Source organism: Peromyscus maniculatus, chromosome X, assembly GCF_049852395.1.
Source record: "Peromyscus maniculatus bairdii isolate BWxNUB_F1_BW_parent chromosome X, HU_Pman_BW_mat_3.1, whole genome shotgun sequence".
NCBI classification, from domain to species: domain Eukaryota; kingdom Metazoa; phylum Chordata; class Mammalia; order Rodentia; family Cricetidae; genus Peromyscus; species Peromyscus maniculatus.
In genome coordinates this window covers 90532046-90553438 of record NC_134875.1, presented here as the reverse complement: position 1 = coordinate 90553438, position 21393 = coordinate 90532046, and the positions used below count along the sequence as shown (strand labels likewise).

General features: G+C 42.2%; 2 pseudogenes; both read left to right on the top strand.

Moving 5' to 3' along the window:
• The first annotated feature begins 2545 nt into the window (after positions 1 to 2545).
• On the top strand, positions 2546 to 2730 carry LOC102909912 (metallothionein-2-like; annotated as a pseudogene).
• An 8214-nt stretch (positions 2731 to 10944) lies between these two features.
• Positions 10945 to 12863, top strand: LOC102910555 (inhibitor of nuclear factor kappa-B kinase subunit alpha-like; annotated as a pseudogene).
• Positions 12864 to 21393: the final 8530 nt, after the last annotated feature.

The window sequence follows — 21393 nt, the reverse complement described above, 5'->3', positions numbered from 1 at the left end:
TTGCTTCCTCAGAGTATAGCAAGATGATCTAAGGGATTTCAAGCATGCAAATAAAGGAAATATATATATATACAATCCATGATCCAACAACTAATACTTGCAAATATCTATTTTTTCCATCTACCTCATTCCAAATTATGTAACCTCTTTACCAAAATATTCCCCCCAAATTATTCATCTTAAGTTGTTTTGCTACTGTCCTCGAGTTGGATCCTGTGGCTTTCAAACACCATCCACAGTCATTTTCTCACTCATTCTGTCTCCCCATCTTCAGAGTGGTACCACCACCACCACTGGATGAAGCAAATGAAATTACAGATAGAAGGGACTATTCTTTCTCTATGAGCTAGGCTCTCAGTAAATGGAGAACTGCTTCCTAGTCATTAATAAAATATTTAATTGAAGCATTGCTTTTTGGAGTATTTTTTCACATTGAAAATCACAGTATAATTTGTACTTCAACCCCCAAACAGAATTGAAGGAACTCAACAGGAGAAGCAAATTCCATTGTATTTACACATAGTTTTACTGTTCTTGTCGGTCCCTTCTTGGGGCTTCATGGTCCCTTCATTTTATTAATTTTTCTTTCAGGAACGTCCTTGAGCCATCTTTAATTCTCTGCTTTCCTTTACCTGAGACTGTTTATATCAACATCCCACTCCATCACCACCACATACACGTGAAAGATTCTTCCACCATTTATTGGGACCTGGAATGACAGGATATTTTTTTGCTCTATTTCCTTTTCTGTCGGTACTTCGGCAATGTTGGGCCACTTCTCTCTGGTCTCCATGGTTTTAGAAATCTTCTACGAATGTACCAAATGACAGCAAGTGTCAAATCTTTTGCATGATCTCATAAGTTGCTGCAGATTGTTTTAGTTCACTTTCTCTCAGGCAAAGTGTGTAATCTTTCTTCTGTCTTGAAGTCCACTCATTGCTTTTCTTCTATCATCTCCACTTTACAGCCAAACATATCCATTTAGATTCTAAAATAACCAATCCCTTTTTAATTTTGACAATTAAAAAAAAAGTATGTGTCCATTGGACTTTTCTTTGTATCTTCTTTATCTTTCCTGAGACTTCCTAGTTTTTTCACTTGTTTCAAGTATATTCGTAGTTACTCATTTAATCAGTTTAATGACAGCTAGTTCAAAACCCTTTCTGGGATAGTCTCCACATTTTATGGTCTCAGTTCTGAACCTGTTGATTTTTTTTCACATTTAAGTAAAGTATTTACTGGTTCTTGGCATAGTGAGTCATTTCTGTTGAATTTGCATGTATAGGGTCTGCATATTATTCATGCCTTCTGCTTCAACAGACCTTTTGGGACACCATGCCAGAGGGTAAGAAAAAAAAGGCCATTGCTTCACTACTACCAGATAAGGGTGGACATCCAGGCTCTCCACAACTATGTTGTTATGTTTACACCAGTGGCCATAGAGGTGCCACATTCCTGCTCCTGAGGCCTCTTTTATTTTTATTTTTTTTATTGGCCTCTTTTAAAAGTAAATGTACATAGAGAGAAAGAAGATTAAATTGGGTGGGTATGAAAGTGGGTAGCTTCTGGGAGGAGTTGGGGGAAGGAAAAGAATATAATCAAAATACAGTGTATGAAAAATGCATTTTAAATAAAATCTTCAAAAATTTTAATTAGAAAAATGTAGACAGGGCACATAGGGTTTTATTTCCCATTGTTGCTCAACAAATGTACAAAAGTTTGTTTGCGTTTACAATAGTAAACACTTAGTTAATTTTCAGGCCAGAAGTCTAGTACAAGTCTGCGTGACCTAAAATCCAGGTGTTTTCTGGCTAAATTCCTTTCTGGAAGCTCTTAGGGAGAATACATTCCCTGCTCACTTTGAGTTGGTGGCAGAATTTTATTCCTCAGAAGGGTAAGCCTGATGTCTTGTTTTTTCTTGGACCTGAACGCTAGGGGCTATTCTAAGATTTAGAGGTCGCTCCATTCCTTGACTCATGGTCCCTTTCTCCAATGTTAAAGACAGAAACGATGTGTCAGAATTTTTCCCGTTCTCTCCAATGCCTCTCAAAGGTTTTGAGAGCTCAGGTCTATAGCGAGAAATCCAAGGGAGTCTGCTTAAGGGGTACAACAAATTTATTAGGACATAAACTGCAGAAGACAACTCACTAAACAGAACAGGCGAATCGTCACAGAGTCCTGGAAGGCTGAGGTCCTGTCCCACGCTGCTCCTGCCACCTGAGTCAATCCACACCATCCAAGCACACGAAGGAGAGATGGGGCCAGCATAAGTGCCTCTCAGGTCTTAAGGGTTGCCCCAAGGCCACGCCCCAGGGGCTGGTACTTCAAGGTCATAATAAGAACAGGTACCCACTACATATCTAGGCGTTGGTACTTCAAGGTCATAGGTAGAACTGGTATTCACTACACAGGTCACCCCAATAGAGCCAACAAGATGATCCAGGAAACTCTCTTCTGTCTTAAAAGTGGCAAGAAAAGATCACACCTTTTCCTAGCACTCCAACTTCAGTTTCTCATCACTCTTCAGCTGTCGCCTCCAATCCTCATGGACCCCAAATGCTCCTGTGCCACAGACGGATCCTGCTCCTCCACGTCTCCTGCAAATGCAAAGAGTTCAAATGCACCTCCTGCAAAAAAAGCTGCTGCTCTTGCTGCCTGGTAGGCTGTGCAAAATGCTCCCAGGGCTGCATCTGCAAAGAGGCTTCGGACAAGTGCAGCTGCTGTGCCTGAAGTGGGGGCATCCCCACAGCTGCCTGTAAATAGAACAATGTGCAGAAACATAGTTTTTTAACAGTCCCAGCCTGTTCTCCACCCCTCTTTCTATAAAGCTTGTAACTGATAATAAAAGCACTCACTTGATTTAAAAAAAAAAAAAGCTGCAAGAAGAAAAAAAGTAACAACTTCAAGGCTACTCACAACCTCAATTCCATTTCAGTATCTGAATTGATACCCATTCAGTTACAATAATGTAACATATTAATGGGTTCTAGGGACTAGGCTGTGGACATTTCTGGGAGACATTATTTTGCCTGTCTCAGCACAGGTGGTATAAGTCCTGAGTCCACTTGGTCTCTTCCCGCCCCATCCCAGAAATTGTTGTTTGAATGCCTGGCTTCCTGTCCAGTCTTCTTTGACATCACCCCAGTGGGGAAGAGAATATTGGGGCACTTCACTGTGGATACATGGGGGTCAAAGTCTGGCTCCTTTGCTTTGTGTTTGTAGGAGGGAATAGACAGAGTGATTTTTCTGTGATGGTTGGCAGCGGTCACCAAGAGCTTCTCCGTGCTGTTAAGCTGCCCTTTTCATTTATCTTTGATTAAAGAGGGAAGAATTTTGCAGGATTTTTTTCTCTGCCTAGTTTCATTTCTAGGTTGCTGCCTTTTCAGCTCTCAAATCCAGCTCCCAGGGTTCACCAGGCAGAAAGAAAAGCAGGGCAATGGCCACCCTTTTGTTTCACAGGTCCCCAGGTCCCTCGATGGTTGATCTCTTTCTCAATACTTTTCAGAGCTTTATTATATTTCAATTGCATATGCATATGGTTCAGGAGTTTTTAGTGCAAATTGTGGTAAGAATAGGAAAAAGTTAGCCCACTCCATATTGTTCTAAAAGTAGAATACTATAAAACATTAAAAGTATTATTTCAATACACTTTCACTTTGGAATTATATTTAAATTCTGATTATTAACATTGTAAAAACGTGCTTTGGAGATATTATTCTTGGGCAGGTGAGATGACTCAGTGGGTTAAGGCACTTGCTGCCAAACTCAGAGACCTGGGTTTCATGATTTCCCTAAGTTCTTCTCTAGCATCCACACCTATGTCATGGGGATGTGTGCCTGCTGCATGCACGCACATGTGCACACACACACACACACACACACACACACACACACACACACACACACACACAGAGTCAGTGTTGGTTATGGATTCTATTGCTGTGATAAAGCACTATAGCCATAAGCAACATGGGGAAGAAAGACTTTATTTCATCTTCTAGTGTTACATCATAGTCTAGCACTAAGGTAAGTCATGACAAGAACTCAAACAGGGCAGGAACCTGGAGGCAGGAGCTGATGCAGAAGCCACAGAGGAGTGCTGATTACTGCCTTGCTCCTCACGGCTTATTTAGCCTGCTTTCTTATACTACCGGGACCACCAGCCCAGGGATGGCACCATACAATGAATTGGACCTTCTCACATCAAACTCCAGCCAAGGAATGTACCATAGTACCACAAGTCAGTCTGGTGATGGGATTTTGTCAAATGTGGTTCCATCTTCCAAAATGACTCTACTAGCTTAACTCAAGTTGATATAAAAGTAGCCAGCAATAAACAAATAAGTGAGTATCAAATATACACATCTTTTTGTTTTGGGTTTTTTTTGTGACAGGGATTCTCTGAGTAGCCCTGGTTGTCCTGGAACTCATTAAGTAGAGCAGACAATCCTCAAACCTGGAGAATTGCCTGCCCCTGCACCTCAAGGCATGTACCACCACCGTCCAGCAAATAAACACTTTTGTTTAAAAAAATGATATTGCTATTTTCCCTTTTTCCTACTGGCCTTAATGGAGACGTGACAACAGAATTCAGGAGCAGAAAACTTCACGAAAACTGGCAGTAGTTTGGCAGTACTGTATAGCAGGAGGTGGCACAAAGCACATAGAAAAAGCTCAGACTGCATCAAGTTCAGATGCTGTACTTTCCTGCTGTGTGATTTCAGAGAATTCCTCAGGCTTCTAAATCCATCCACCTTAAAAGGGGGCAGAGGATGCAATGTGTCCTTCCAAGTCCACTCACCTAGAGAGGGCAGAGGATGTGATGTGTCCTTCTAAGTCCACTCACCGTACAAGGGGGCAAAGGATGCAATGCGTTCTTCCAAGTCCACTCTCCTTAAAAGGGGACAGAGGATGCAATGTGTTCTTCTAAGTCCACTCACCTGTAGCTAGAGTTTTCCTGCCTTGCCCACAGTCAGGACAAATCTTTGTCACCTGCCAGTCCCACAGCTGCTCAGACCCAACCAAGTAAACACAAAGACTTATATTGCTTACAAACTGTATGGCCATGGCAGGCTTCTTGCTAACTGTTCTTATAGCTTAAATTAATCCATTTCCATAAATCTATACCTTGCCATGTGGCTTGTGGCTTACCGGCATCTTCACATGCTGCTTGTCATGGTGGTGGCTGGCAGTGACTCTGACTCAGCCTTCCACTTCCCAGAATTCTTCTCCTCCTTGTCCCACCTATACTTCCTCCTGCCTGACTACTGGCCAATTAGTGTTTTATTTACTAACCAATCAGAGCAACACATTTGCCACACAGAACATCCCACAGCACTCACCTTACAAGGGGGCAGAGGATGCGATGTGTCCTTCCAAGTCCACTCACCTTAAAAGGGGACAGAGGATGCAATGTGTCCTTCTAAGTCCACTCACCTAGAGAGGGCAGAGGATGCAATGTGTCCTTCCAAGTCCACTCACCTTAAAAGGGGGCAGAGGATGCGATGTGTCCTTCTAAGTCCACTCACCTTTAAAGGGGACAGAGGATGCAATATGTCCTTCCAAGTCCACTCACCTAGAGAGGGCAGAGGATGTGATGTGTCCTTCTAAGTCCACTCACCTTACAAGGGGGCAGAGGATGCAATGTGTGGAATCCACTGGCTATTTCGGCAAGTGGGAAGCACTTGTACAGAAACGTTTTGTCTCTTTATGTTTACCAGCTTCAGAGAACACTGGCTAACTGACATGGCAAATGTGCCGTTCCTGAACTGAAACTGGACCTTTCACAGAGGGCATCTGTCAGGGATCATGAGCAGAACAATGATTCACATCCCTGTGACTTTGGACTCTGGGTACATTTCAGAAACCTAGAAATCCGAGGCCAACTGACTATTACCATCTCTCTTGTCTCCCAGTGGCCCTGGCCCCAAGGCGAAATGAGAAAATGGAAAGTCGGTGCAGTATGCTTGTGATTAAGCAAGGTTGGACCACTCTGCTCACTGGTACTCCATGTCTGGTCAGAACACCAGCATTTCTTCTTTCCCCACTCGCTGCAGCTCCGCTCCTATCCAGTACAGGCTATGGCTCAGAGCTCTCTTAACCTTGTTCTGGCTGCTGCACTGTTGTATTTAGTAAGGAGAGAATCTCACCATGGTCTAACATGAACATGAGAACTTCCTCTGTTTCTCTCTCAACTTCTGGGAACTCTTTTATAAGGTCCAGGCATTGCAGTCTTCAGAGGCAGGCCACATGTTAAGACAGCACAGAGGTATTTTGAAATTGGTGGTACAGATACCACTTCCAGGAGCTAATCTCCTTTCTTAAGTATAGCCATCACGACTAGCCACATGTTTGGAGATGATTTGAGTCTGTCACATGGTGAAGGAGGAAAAGGCACAGATGTGGCAGCAGACTTTTTTAAAAAGTACTTTTTGTGTTTTATGATATTGACACACTGTGGAAACAATGGTCATCTGGATATTTTCTCCATTCTCATTCTCTTTCTAAAATTGGATGTGACTAATCTTAAAGTTAATGAAGCAAAGGGAAAGTAGTTGGTTGGGGACTATGCTTAAGAGGTTGATGCTATTCATGTCTGATTTGTACAACAAATTGAAAACATTCTGGTTACCCTGGATCATTCTTCTGAACCTTGAGAAAACTTTGATCACAAGCACTGTGTTCTGAAATTTTACACACAGAGAAATCTGGATATGAACTCAAATTACATGGATTATGAAGTCACCAAGATGTCTGCCAAGTCTCTCTAAACTCTTGAAATTGTATCTTGGTGAAAACCTTGCACGCTATGACCATTACAGTGAACCAATTTGAAAATAATTCTCAGATATCAGTGGTGAGGAAACTTTAACAGACAAGCAGAGGAACCTCCCAGGCATGTTCTATACCTACTTGCTTCTCTAAAATTAAGTTTTTGTGAAAGGACTGAATGTTGGGACTTTAAGAAGATCCAAGAAGTCCTAACTCTGCTGGCTTCCCTGTGGTGACTGGGAATCTTGCCAGGGTGTAATTCCATGCAAACAGCCATGTATTCAACAAATACTTCTGAGCAGCTAATCCATGTGTCCGTTTGCAAAGTATGGAAAGAGTGGAGAATAAGAGATAGCCATTTTTTTTGAGACAGGGTTTCTCTGTGTAAAAGCCCTGGCTATCCTGAAACTTACTTTTTACTTCATAGACCATGCTGGCCTCAAACTCACAGAGATCTGCCTACTTCTCCCTCCGAGTACTTGGATTAAAGGAGTGCACCACCACTGCCGAGGCCAAGATACCAAATTTTTACTTTCAGAAATTTGAATTCTGTTTGCAAGGGTGGGGGCATGTTAAAATATAAGCCCACAGGATACTGAAATGGGCAATGGAGTGAAAATGACTCTTTTAGTTTGCCTTTGATTGCTGTGATAAAACACTAATGAACCCAACTTGGTAGGGAATGATTCTGTGTCCTTGCACTGAGGAAATACACTCAGAAGATTTTATTTCAGTGATGCTGGTCTCTTCTTCACCATGCCTGATGTCTTAGTATCCTCTAACCAGCATCAATTGTCCCACTAAAGTTTTTACTTTAGTATTATTCATTGCTTGTTAGTCACAGGTGGTGTTTAAGAACCAGCTGACCAGAAACCGGATTCTCAATTCAAAATATCATATGAACATCCCGATAGTCTTTTCCTCTTTCTGAAACTACAAAATCCAGGCCTCAATTGTCTATATTTCTTTCCAAATTCTTATTTTCCAAGCTCCCACAGAATAGCCCATTAAGATCTAAGCACCAGAGGAAAAGGGGAAGTAATAAAATATGTTTAATTAAAAAAGAAAATCCTCTTCCAACCCAAAGGTCCAATGTCCAGCCAAAAATCCCCATTAAAACAACATGGTCATGTCTGTGAACAGCAATACCCTAATTCTGGAACCAATTTCTGCTTTAGTTTGCTTTCCATTACTGTGATTAAGCGCCAACCAAAATCAACTTGGGAAGAAAATGGTTTACTTGGCTTACACACCACAGTCCATCATCAGGGCAGCCAAGGTAGGATGCTGGAGACAGGAACTTAAGCAGAGACCATGGGTAAATGCTGTTCACTATCATGTTCCTCATGTCTTGCTCACGTTGCTTGTTTATGTGCTCTAGGACCACCAGCCCAGGGATGGTACCACCCACCAAGGACTTGACCTGTCCACATCAGTAATTAAGTGGAGACTGCTACACAGGCTTGCCTACAGGCCAGTCTTATGGAGCTCTCTTGTTCAGTGTTCTGTTGCTGTGAAGAGAAAACACAACTATGTCAACTCATAAAAGAGAGCATTTAATTAGGGGCTTGCTTACAGTTTCAGAAGCTTACTCCATTAGCATCATGGCAGGGAGCATGGCAGCACACACGGTGCTGGAGCAGTAGCTGAGAACTACATCCTGATCCACAGAAAGCAGTCAGAGAGAGACTGGGCCTGGCATGGGCTTTGAATCTTTAAAGCCCAGCCCTGGTGATACACTTCCTCTAACAAGGCCATACCTCCTAACCCTTTTAATCCTTTCAAAGAGTTCCACTCCCTGGTGACTAAGCATTCAAATATATGAGTCTATGGGGGGCATTCTAATCAAACCACCATAGAAGCCATATTCTCTCTATTGTTCCAATTTTAGTATATATGCTGCTGAAGCAAGCACTAGCCATATTCTCAACAGAAGTTCCCTCTTTCCAAATGACTCTATCTTGAGTTTAGTTGAGAAAAACTAGCCAGTATAGTGACACTTTGGACATTGAATGACATGTGGCGTTTGAGCTCAGTCCTAAATGAAGGAAGGTGACACTCATAAAAAACTGTGGATTCCAATTTCCAGGTATGTCAGAACTGAATAAGGACACTGTGTTCTATGACCATAGCAAAAGGTCTGTGTGGTTGTTCAATATTTAAATGCAGGAGGAGTAGCTGTCAATGGGTCCAAAAGGTAGATGGGGAACAGCTTTGTAGACCAAGGCATATGGACTGAGATTAATTCTTAGTATGAATATAAGCTATTATTAGATTTTGTTAGGCATGGCAATGCCTTTTTGTAAAGCTCCTCCATTTTGGATAAATGATAACAATTTCTTTTTTAAAAAATATTTTTATTTTATAATTAACTTAATTTCACATATCTGCCACAGATTCCCCCGTCCTCCCTCCTCCCACCCCCATCCCTCCAATCCACCCCCAATTCCCCACCTCCTCCAAGGCAAGGTTTCCCCTGGGGAGACAGCTCAGCCTGGTAGACTCAGCGGAGGCAGGTCCAGTCCCCTCCTCCCCACACCAAGGCTGAACAAAGTGTCCCAGCATAGGCCCCAGGCTCCAAAAAGTCAGCCCATGCACCAAGGACAGGTCCGGGCTCCACTGCCTGGGGGCCTCCCAAACAGTTCAAGCTGAACAACTGTCTCACTTATCCAGAGGACCTGGTCCAGTTGGGGGCTTCTCAGCTATTGGTTCACAGTTCATGCGTTTCCACTAGTTTGGCTATTTGTCCCTGTGCTTTTTCCAATCATGGTCTCGATATTTCTCACCCATGTCTTAGTTACTTTTCAATTGCTGTGACAAAACACCATGACCATGGCAACTTATAAAATAGTTCATTGGCCTTACAATTTCAGAATTAAGTCCAGGACCCTAATGGCAGGGAATATGGCAGCAGGTAGGCAGGCATAGTATTTGAACACCTACTGAGACCTTACATGCTGAGACAATAACCATGGGGCAGAGAGAGATAATTTGAAATGGCATACATGGACTTTTGAAACCTCAAAGCCCACCCCTAGTGACACATCATCTCCAACAAGGCCATGTCTACTAATCCTTCCAAAACAGTCCCACCAATTGTAGACTAAGTATTCAAACACATGAGCCTTTGGGGTTTATTCTCATCACCACAACCCACAACCGGAGAATGTGCAGAGAGCTAGAGACTGCGAAACACTCAGTCTGAAATGGGATGTCTTCACTAACCCCCTCCCTTCAAGGATCAGAGATCTATGTGGAAGAGGCAATGGAAAGAGTATAAGAACCAGAGGTGGTGGATGACTTCAAGGAAACAGTGTCATCCCAGACATAACAGTACTGATGCACATGTGAACTCTGGTAGACCGTGGCAGCACACATAAGACCTGCACAAGTTCAAGCCAGACAAAATCCCAGCACTGCAAAAGGGGAGTGGGTGCAAAGTCCCACCCCTAACCAAAAAGTTATTTGTGATTGACACCCATTGGGAAAGGGAAAACCAGTTTTACTCAACTGAATGCCACAGGGTGTATTCCAGGGCAGGCCCCATGTCCAGGAGTAGTTGGCCAATCCAAAGTCTACTCCATGTGAGGTTTGTTTGTCAGGGTTTTCTTTTGTGTGTGTTTTTGGAGGGAGGTGTTTCACTTTGTTTTGTTTTGGCATTTTTTTTGTCTTATTGGTTTTTTTTGTTTTGATTTTCATTGTGTGGGTTTTTGAAGGTTCTTTTGGAAGAGAGAGAAGGAAGGAGGCTGAGAGAGAAAGGACATGAAGTTGGATGGGTCGGGAGGTCGGGGAAGGGGAAAGCCATGATAAGAATATATAATATAGCTTGGACGGGCAGGGCACAAGCGGCCCCTAGGAGATGAGGGAGCAGCTTGGCCCCGGCAGCTTCAGAAACATCTGTCTGTACCAGCACCGGGAGTGGAACACAGGGCCTTGCATATGCTCGGCAAATGGTCTACCACTGGACTACATCCTCTGCCCCAGGACCTTGATCTCAAAATAGCAATTAAGTCTTGTCGCCTAGAGTTAAGTACCAAAAACAGAGAACGATGGGGCCATGAAATCCAGATCACGAAAAAGTGGAAGCATGCAAATGTTGTAAAGGCCTGTGATGCTCCAAAAGAATTGAATTTTTTAATTAATGATGTGCCTCTTCTGGCAATGGAGGTTCTGGAGGAGATCTCTGGAAGCTACTCAACAAACTAGAACATTGTTGTGGACTTAAAGAAAGCCAGATACTTTCTTTACTGAGTGACATAGGATCTGGGATTCGAAATTTGCATGAAAACAAAATTATACATTGAGATCTAAAACCTAAAAATATAGTTCTTCAAGATGTTAGTGGGAGGATAATGCATAAAATAATTGATTTTGGTTATGCCAAAGACGTTGATCAAGGAAGTCTCTGTACATCCTTTGTGGGAACATTATAGTATTTGGTCCCAGAGCTCTTTGAAAATAAGCCGTACACAGCCACTGTGGATTATTGGAGCTTTGGGACCGTGGTGTTTGAATGTATTGCCGGATATAGGCCTTTTTTTTTTTTTTTGCATCATCTGGCATAAGAAGATTAAGAAAAAAGATTCACAGTGTATATTTGCATGTGAAGAGATGACCGGAGAAGTTAGGTTTAGTAGCCATTTACCTCAACCAAACAACCTTTGTAGTTTAATTGTAGAGCCCATGGAAAGCTGGCTACAGTTGATGCTGAATTGGGACCCACAGCAGAGAGGGGGACCTATTGATTTTACTTTGAAGCAACCAAGATGTTTTGTATTAATGGATCACATTCTCAACTTAAAGACAGTGCACATCCTAAATATCACTTCTGCAAAAATCATTTCTTTTCTGTTACCATGTGATGAAAGTTTTCATTCACTAGAGTCTCATACAGGAATAAGTACCGGTTCTCAAGAACTTCTGTCAGAGACAGGAATTTCTCTGAATCCTCGGAAACCAGCCTCTCAGTGTGTTCTGGATGGAGTTAGAGGCTGTGATCGCTACATGGTTTATTTGTTTGATAAAAGTAATACTGTATATGAAGGACCATTTGCATCCAGAAGTTTATCTGATTGTGTAAATTATATTGTTCAAGACAACAAGATATAGCTTCCAGTTATACAGCTGCATAAACTATGGGCTGAAGCAGTGCACTGTGTGTCTGGGCTAAAGGAAGACTACAGCAAGCTCTTTCAGGGGCAAAGAGCAGCAATGTTAAGTCTTCTTACATATAATGCTAACTTGACAAAAACAAAGAATACTTTGATCTCAGTATCACAGCAACTCAAAGCTAAACTGGAGTTTTCTCACAAAAGCATGTGGCTTGACTTGGAGAGATATAGTGAGCAGATGACTTATGGGATATCGTCAGAAAAAATGCTGAAAGCATGGAAAGAAATGGAAGAAAAGGCCATTCACTATGCTGAGGTTGGTGTCATTGGATACCTTGTGGATCAAATTATGTCTTTGCACACTGAAATCATGGAGCTTCAGAAGAGCCCCTATGGAAGACGCCAGGGAGACTTTATGGAATCTTTGGAACAGCGTGCCATTGATCTCTATAAGCAGTTCAAGCATACACCTACAGATCACACCTACAGTGACAGCGCAGAGATGGTGAAGATCATCGTGCACACTGTGCAGAGTCAGGACCATGTTCTCAAGGAACTGTTTGGTCACCTGAGCAATTTGTTGGGCTGTAAGCAGAAGATTATTGATCTACTCCCCAAGGTGGAAGTGGCCTCAGTAACATCAAAGAAGCTGGCAATACTGTCATGTTTATGCAGGGAAAGAGGCAGAAAGAAATATGGCATCTCCTTAAAATTACCTGTACACAGAGTTCTGCCCTCTCTCTTGTGGAATCCAGTCTAGAAGGCACAGTAACCCCTCCAGCATCAGCATGGATGCCCCCTATGTTAGCAAATTGTGAACATCCTCTGACATGTATAGTAACTCCTCAAGATGGAGAGACCTTAGCACAAATGATAGAAGAAAATCTGAACTGTCTTGGCAATTTAAGTACTGTTATTCATGAAGCATATGAACAGAGCAGTAGTATGATGAGTCTTGATTGGAGTTGGTTAACAAAATGACTTGCTATTTGTTTACTGTCCTCAAGCCTATGAAAGTTGTTCCTGTGCATATTTGAAATTCCTCTTTGTTCCCTGAAGCCATTCTTCTCACATACCAGTCAGTGGAAGAAATGGCTGTGATGAGAAACTATGAATGACTTTACAAACACAGACTCTTAATTGTTTTTATAATGATTGTGACCTCTGAACAGATAGAATTGTATTAGAGATTAGTGAAGCTAATTATTTTTTAACACTGAAGCTATCTAGGGAGATCTTAGTGACTTACTTACCTTTAAAATTGACAAAAAAAAAATACTATTTGTTTAACTGCTGAAAAAAATCCATTTCTCAAGATAGGGTTTCTCTGTGTAACAGCTCTGGCTGTCCTAGAAATTGCTTTGTAGACAGGGTGGCCTTGAACTCAGAGATCTGCCTGCCTCTGTCTCCTGAGTGTTGAGATTAAAGGCGTGTGCCATCCCTGCCAAGGTTGTCTACTCACATTTCTGTGGAAGAGACTGCTCACAAGTAAAACTGTGCTTCTTAAAGACTAACCTGCCTCCTAGTATTGCTCTCAGCAAGTGCTTTACCTGACATCATAAGGAGTTAGATGAATCCTATCTTTAACCACACATGTACTAGTGTCCTTTTCTTACATAAAGGATTGTGTGTATGTGCCTTTGATATCAACTGATCATAGTGGTTTGTGTTGTGTGCTATATGTATATGTATTCAAGGTGTACATTTAATAATACCAAAGAGGAGATGTCTGTTAATTTATACTGTATTTGAAGGTTGTATGTTTTTGCATTTGTAAAAATGGGTCACTTGTTAAACAATCTTTTGTGTCTTGTCATACAAGTTTCAAAAGGTCTGCATTCCTTTATCTGTAATTATAGTCTCAAAATCCAAGAACTTTGTTCTGAAAACAAAGTTTTCCTGTGCTTGGTAACGAAATTCATTTGTTTCTGGATCTATGCTGACTTGACACTGAATTTGTTTATCCCATTTAGTGTGAATATTCATTTATTTTGTAGCATAAATATTAATGTGTTTGATTATTGGGGGGTGCTGCCACAAACTCTTTTGAGAGTTAATGTAGTCTGGTATATGCACTGAATTACCTTTATAAAATCTGAAAATTTCATAATTCTGAAACATCTGGATTTAGGGGTTTCAGATAAAAGATTGTGGATTTCTGCCTTCTGCTAAATAATTTAGAAGGTGTTATTTTGTTTTAAAAAATGTGAAATGCTTTTATAGCCCTTGTTTTCACTTTGCATATTAAATGATGATTAATTGTAAAAGAGAAAGAATAGACATCCCAGCAGGCAGCTGCGTGGAAGCAAAGAGATCTGTATACAGAGTCAAAAAGTCCGAAGTGCCAGAGAAAGCATACATAGGCTCCTGCCAACACTCAAAAGAAAAAGCAAAGAAGAAAAAGGAATAGCATACAAACATTAAGCTGAGAGAGACATACAGGTCCGTTGGTGGCCCGCAGAGGCAGACAGACCCAGCGGCAGTTGACAGGGACATACAGGCCCGGCAGAGACAAGCAGACTCAGGTAGGCCTGTGGCAACAGACTGCAGAGGTAGACAGGCCCAGGGACAGAGACAAGCAGACGCAGCTTGGAACAGGGACGCCCCTAACCCCAACACCTGGGGAAGAAGCTATCTCCATGGGTCGGAATCTGAACACTCCGTCTGAGGACAACCCAGGGCCCAACTGCTGATCCTGTGAAACCCAACAACTTGGAGGTGTTGGTGAGACTACCCTGCTCAGCTGAAACCCATCTGGGAGAGGATTCAGATGCCTACAGTTTGAAGTCTGAAGAAACAAGATCAGCTGAGGAGTTGACAAATGAACAAAACATGACCTGGGAACACAGAAGAAGGCGCTACCCAGCCACCAAACCAGATCACTAGAATCATAAGTATATAATTCACCGACTGAAATCAGCTGTCCCTGAAGAAACAGCCCAATAGCACCAATTTAACCAAGAACCCCTACTAAACCAAGACTAAAAATTAGAACAAGAGAGGCACTCTCAGACACAGACACCACCTGCACTGCACAGAGGAAGAGATGAGTAGACGCCAGTGCAAAAATACAGGCAACAACATAAAGACCTATATGGCAACATCAGAACCTAGTGATTCTACACATGCAAGACCTAAACATACCATGACAGAAGAAACAGAAGAAATCAACCCTAAAAATGACTTTAAGAAGATGATAGAGGCCCTTAAAGAAGAAATAAAACATTCCCTCAAAGAGGAAATAAAAACTTTCCTTAAAGATGAAATGAAAAACTACCTTAAAGAGGAAATAAAAAACTCCCTTAAAGAAATGGAAGAAAAAACTAACAAAAAATGGGAAGAAATCAAATCAAGCCAAGAAAAAGCAATTAAACAGATGAAAGAAACATTCCAAGATCTGAAAAATGAATTTGAGACAATAAAGAAAACACATGCTGAGGGAATGCTGGAAATAGAAATCCTGACTAAACAAACAGGAACTACAGAAACAAGCATAACCAACCGATTGCAAGAGATGGAACAGAGAATCTCTGACACTGAAGACACGATAGAGAAAATAGATTCGTCAGTCAAAGAAAACACTAAAGACAAAAAAGTCTTAACACAAAATGTCCAGGAAATTTGGGACACCATGAAAAGACCAAACCTAAGAAGAATAGGGATAGAAGAAGGAGAAGAATACCAACTCAAAGGCACAGAAAATATATTCAACAAAATCATAGAAGAAAACTTTCCTAACCTAAAGAAAGAAATACCTATGAAGATACAAGAAGCTTACAGAACACCAAATAGGCTGGATCCAAAAAAAAAGTCCCCTCGCCACATAATAATCAAAACACTAAACACACAGAACAAAGAAAAAATATTAAGAGCTGCAAAGGAAAAAGACCAAGTAACATATAAAGGCAAACCCATCAGAATAACACCAGACTACTCAATAGAGACTATGAAAGCTAGAAGATCATGGACAAACCTCATGCAGACACTAAGAGATCACAGATGCCAACCCAGACTATTATACCCAGCAAAACTCTCAATCACCATAGGCGGAGTAAACAAAATATTCCAGGATAAAACCAGATTTAATCAATACCTGTCCACAAACCCAGCCCTACAGAAAGCACTAGAAGGGAAAATTCAACCCAAAGAAGCTAAACACATCCATGAAAAATCAAGCAATAGATAATCCCATACCAACATACACCACAGAAGGACAACACAACACAACCACAAAAAATAACAGGAATTAACAATCACTGGTCATTAATATCCATCAATATCAATAGTCTCAACTCACCTATAAAAAGACACAGGCTAACAGAATGGACAAGAAAACCGAACCCATCCATCTGCTGCATACAAGAAACACACCTTAACTTCAGATAGACACTACCTCTGAGTAAAGGGCTGGGAAAAGGCTTTCCAAGCAAATGGACCTAAGAAACAAGCTGGTGTAGCTATCCTAATATCTAGAGAAAAAGGATGTTTCAAAAGAGAAGAAGTCTTGTGGCAATGCCTCAGTGGTCCAGGTAACTACCAGAACTCAGAAATCCGAGACGGAGACTAAGGCAGCAGAGACGAAACACATAGATGTACACACAGGAAATAATAAAGAAAAAGTCAGTAAAGCCAAGAAGAACAAAAGAAAGGTGGATCCTGAAGCCCATCCGTCAGATGAGCCTGTGAACGAGGAACCAGTGACAAAAAAGAAAAAAAAAGATGGAAAGCAAATCCAAAAATAGTACCGAGGTGCCAAAGGATGACAGCAAGACAGAGGAGACTATGGGGGACAATAAAAAGCAAAATACTTCCATTTAAAAAGGTGCAAAGAAGAAACCTCAAAAAGGTGAGTCAAGTGGGAAGGGCAGCAGACCTGCTCGGGGGGGGGGGGGGGGGGGACTCAGAAGGAGACGGCTCCGGCAGAGCCTCCTTCCATGGAGCTGGCTCAGGAGGGGCTCTCTTCCAGTCCTGCACTCACTCAGGTGGTGGTCACCCCTACAGGCTCTACTCAGCCCGAGCTTCCTTCTCCCATGGATATTGCTCAGACTGGGCCTGCTCAGATGGAGCTGCCTTCTCCCCTGGAGCCTCCTCAGAGGGAGCCGCCTCCTCCCCTGGAGCCTGCTCAGATGGAGCTGCCTTCTCCCCTGGAGCCTCCTCAGAGGGAGCCGCCTCCTCCCCTGGAGCCTGCTCAGAGGGAGCTGCCTTCTCCCCTGGAGCTTCCTCAGAGGGAGCCGCCTCCTCCCACTGAGCCTCCAGGGATGGAGCAGCCTCTTCCCATGGAGCTTACTCAGATGGAACAGCCTCCTTCCATGGAGCCTGATCAGATGGAGCCTCCTCCTCCCATGGAGTCTCAGCTGGGACATTGTCAGAAGAAGCTGCTTTGTCGTTTGGACCATGCTCAGGTGGAGGTTGCTCAGACAGGGCCTCCTCACATGGGATCTGTTCAGAAGGAGTCTCCTGCTGTCATGGAGCCACCTCTTCAAGTGAAACCAGTCACCAAAAGGTCTTCTCCCCGAAAAGAGAGTACCAAGGAGCATCTGAACCGGCGTCACCATTGCCTCCTGTCCCATCACCAACCATAACGGCCTCGCCTCCTATCACTTTGGCTGAAAACGAATCACCGGACATTGATGAAGACAAAGGCCTCCACAGCCATGATGGAAGTGACCTGAGTGATAATATGTCCGAGGGAAGTGATGATTCTGGGCTGCATGGGGCTCGGCCAGTGCCACAAGAAGCAAGTTCAAAAAGTGGGAAGGAGGGGTTGGCAGTTAAAATAACCGAGGGAGAGTTTGTTTGTATTTTCTGTGATAGGTCTTTCAGAAAGGAAAAGGATTACAGCAAGCACCTCAATCGCCATCTGGTTAATGTATACTTCCTTGAAAAAGCAGTCGAGGGGCAGGAGTAGTGAGCCGGCCGGTGGAGGGCGGCTCGTCACAGTTTGTAAGCAATGCCTCACTTTTAGTTTAAGGCAGTAGACACACACAAGCTCGCTTTCATTAGTGTCCAGTGCTGATTTTTAAGTGACATTATTTCCTTAGGACTGTATGTGTTACCTAGTGACTTGCAAAAACCTTAGCAAATCCTAGGGAGTTAATGTAAGAAAACAGATACTTAATCTGTTAGCTTGTGCAGTGCAGTGAAGAAAGGCGGGATGGTAGGTGACGTTCTCCGGGGTGTCTACCTGTGTGGAACCTGTCGGGTGTTCTGCCCTTTTCACTTCACTTGCTATTTTTAGTTCCTTGTTTAGGCTGATAAAAATTGGCGTAGCAAATTACTTGAAGAATTTGCCTGCTTTATATAAGTAAAGTTAGCACTTTAAGGTTTCTTTAGAGATGAGAAAAGACATTTAAATGGAAGAAAAATTCTTTCAACAGTGGACATTGTATCTGTCCAGGTAATTGCTTCCTGACTTATGGTCGATATTTTGTGCTTCTATGTTAATCATTATGAAAAGTGATTTTTGGTGGGTTTTTAAATTTTTTTTTATTTTGGTGCTTTACTGGCTTAAGATGTTGCACATGGTTTTTTGTTTTTCTTTTTTAACCTATGCAGTTAATTCCCCTCCTAGAGATAGCATTGTGTTTAATAGTAACACTTTATACATATATGCATGTTATTTTTTTTCTTTTTGGGGGTTACTTTTAGGCTTGTTTGCAAAAGGGCCATTTTTCTTTGCTGCAGTTGTCTTTTTTGCAGAACAATAGTGTGTGCAAGTTTATGAGCAATGGAACATGCAGGTTCAATCCATTGTTTTTTTTTTTTTAATCTTAACCTCTTGATCTATGCCAGAAGCAGTTTCATGTAAGTTATTTTGATGGTGAGCATATGTGTAATTCTACAGCTCTCCGGGTCTAGTTTTTGCAGTAAGCCACTAGATCCCATATTGAACACAATTTAATCTCAGTATCAGCCGTTAGAGTTTTTTTTACTTTGCTGTTTCTAGCTTATTTCTTACAGAGTGAGAAGTCATTCTTTGAAGAGTTTCTTTTTTCAGTAGATGGTTGATGTTGGGATGGTTACTCAAATCAAGTGATGAGTGATGAACTCCAAGTCATCCTTGGAAATAGCAAATCTGTAGCCCAACATAATTATCCTTTAAACTAGAGAATATCACTTGTGAGAAAGCCATCATGGCCACATGGCTGATCTAGAGTGGAGTGCTGAGTTCTGGCAAACAGCTGCATCTTTCTTCCATTAATTACCTGAACAGGGCTGATGTGAATTATGTACAGTCCAGATTTTAAGAATCATACTTTCTCAGGGATCTCCACAAACCAGTGTGTGTCCTCGCTGCCCCTGTGAGACAGCCTCTGTACGGGAGAGGCTTCACGTGACTTTGTCCCTGGTGTTCCTCTGGGGACACCTGTGTGAGAAACTGCATGCTCCAGAACCAGCTCTAGTGTCCTTTGGCCAATGCCGGAGTGTGAAATAGTCCAATGTGGGATTTTTCTTACTGGTAGTAAACAAAGGATGATCCCAATCGGGAATCGTGACATTTTTTTTTTTTTGATGGTCATGTTCTGTTTTGAAATAACCTCTGTGTATTTCATTTATTTTCTTTTACCTGTCGATCTCTGAGCAGGCTTCAGATTTTGACAGTTGATGAAAGATAAGACAAGCATTAATGTGTGGGTGAAAAGCTTGGTGAAATTCTGAGTGAAGTTTTAGTTAAAGTTGGTTGAACTTGGGATTGACTGGGATGCTCTCTCTCTGCCTTTTGGTTAGTCTGGATAAGGGCTTGTCTATCTTGTTGATTTTTTTTCAAAGAACCAACTCTTTGTTTCATTGATTCTTTGTATTGTTCTCTTTTATTCTATCTTATTGATTTAAGCTCTCAGTTTGATTATTTCCTGATGTATGGTGATATTGTGTTCCCCCAAACATTGTGCATCCTAATAAACTTATCTGGGGTAAGGGAACAGAACAACCACTAGGTATAGAGGCCAGAAAGTGGTGGCACACACACCTTTAATCCTAGCATTCTGAAGGCAGAGATCCATCTGGATCTCTGTGAGTTCAAAGCCACACTGGAAACAGCCAGGCATGGCGAATCATGCCTTTAATCCCAGCAAGTGATGGCAGAAAGCAGAAAGGTATATAAAGCGTGAAAAACAGGAACTAGTGTGGTTAAGCTTTTAGGCTTTTAGCAGCAGCTCAGTTGCGATTTATTCTGGATGAGGACTGAGAGGCTTCCAGTCTGAGGAAACAGGATCAGCTGAGGAATTGGCAAGGTGATGTGGCTGTGTCTTGTTCTGCTTCTCTGATCTTCCAGCATTCACCCTAACACCTGGTTCCAGGTTTGTTTTTATTAATAAGAACTTTTAAGATTCATGCTACATGACAATTAATAAATGGGACCTCCTGAAACTGAGAAGCTTTTGTACAGCAAAGGACACTGTCAATAAGACCAAATGACAGTTTACAGAATGGGAAAAGATCTTCATCAACCCCACATCTGACAGAGGGCTGATCTCCAAAATATATAAAGAACTCAAAAAACTAGACATCAAAATACTGAACAATCCAATTAAAAAATGGGCTACAGAGCTTAACAGAGAATTCTCAACAGAAGAATCTCAAATGGCTGAAAGGCATTTAAGGAATTGCTTAACACCCTTAGTCATCAGGGAAATGCAAATCAAAACAACTCCGAGATACCATCTTACACCTGTCAGAATGGCTAAGATCAAAAACACTGAAGACAGCTTATGTTGGAGAGGAAGTGGAGCAAAGGGAACACTCCTCCACTGTTGGTGGGAATGCAAACTTGTACGACCACTCTGGAAATCAGTATGGCGGTTTCTCTGAAAATTGGTAATAAGTCTTCCTCAAGACCCAGTTATACCACTCTTGGGCATATACCCAAGGAATGTTCAATCTTTTTTTTTTTTTTTCTTTCTTTTTTTAAAAAACATTTTTATTCATTTTACATACCAACCACAGATCTCCCTCTCATCCCTCCTCCCGCTCCCCCCATTCCTCCCCAAGTGCCCCCCCATCCTTCTCCAAAAGTGTAAGGCCTCCCATGGGGAGTTAGCAGAGCCTGGCACATTCATTTGAGGCAGAACAAAGCCCCTCCCCTCTGCATCAAGGCGGAGCAAGGAGTTCCACCACAGGTAATGGGCTCCAACTCATACACCAAGGGTGGATCCTGATCCCACTGCCTAGGGCCTCTCAAACAGACCAAGCTACACAACTGTCTTCTGTATGCAGAGGGTCTAGTCTGGTCCCATGCAGGTTCCACAGCTGTCAGTCTAAAGTTCATGAGTTCCCATGAGCTTGGTCAATTATCTCTGTAGATTTCCCCATCATGAGCTTGACCACCCACCCTCCTTGCTCATATAATCCCTCTTTCCTCTCTTCAACTGGACTCGCAGTGCTCGGCCTGGTGTTTGGTTGTGGATCTCTGCATCTGCTTCCATCAGTTACTGGATGAAGACTCTATGATGACAGAGTATTAACCAATCTGATTCAATTGTTTAGAGCATGGCCTATGGGCTGTAAGGCA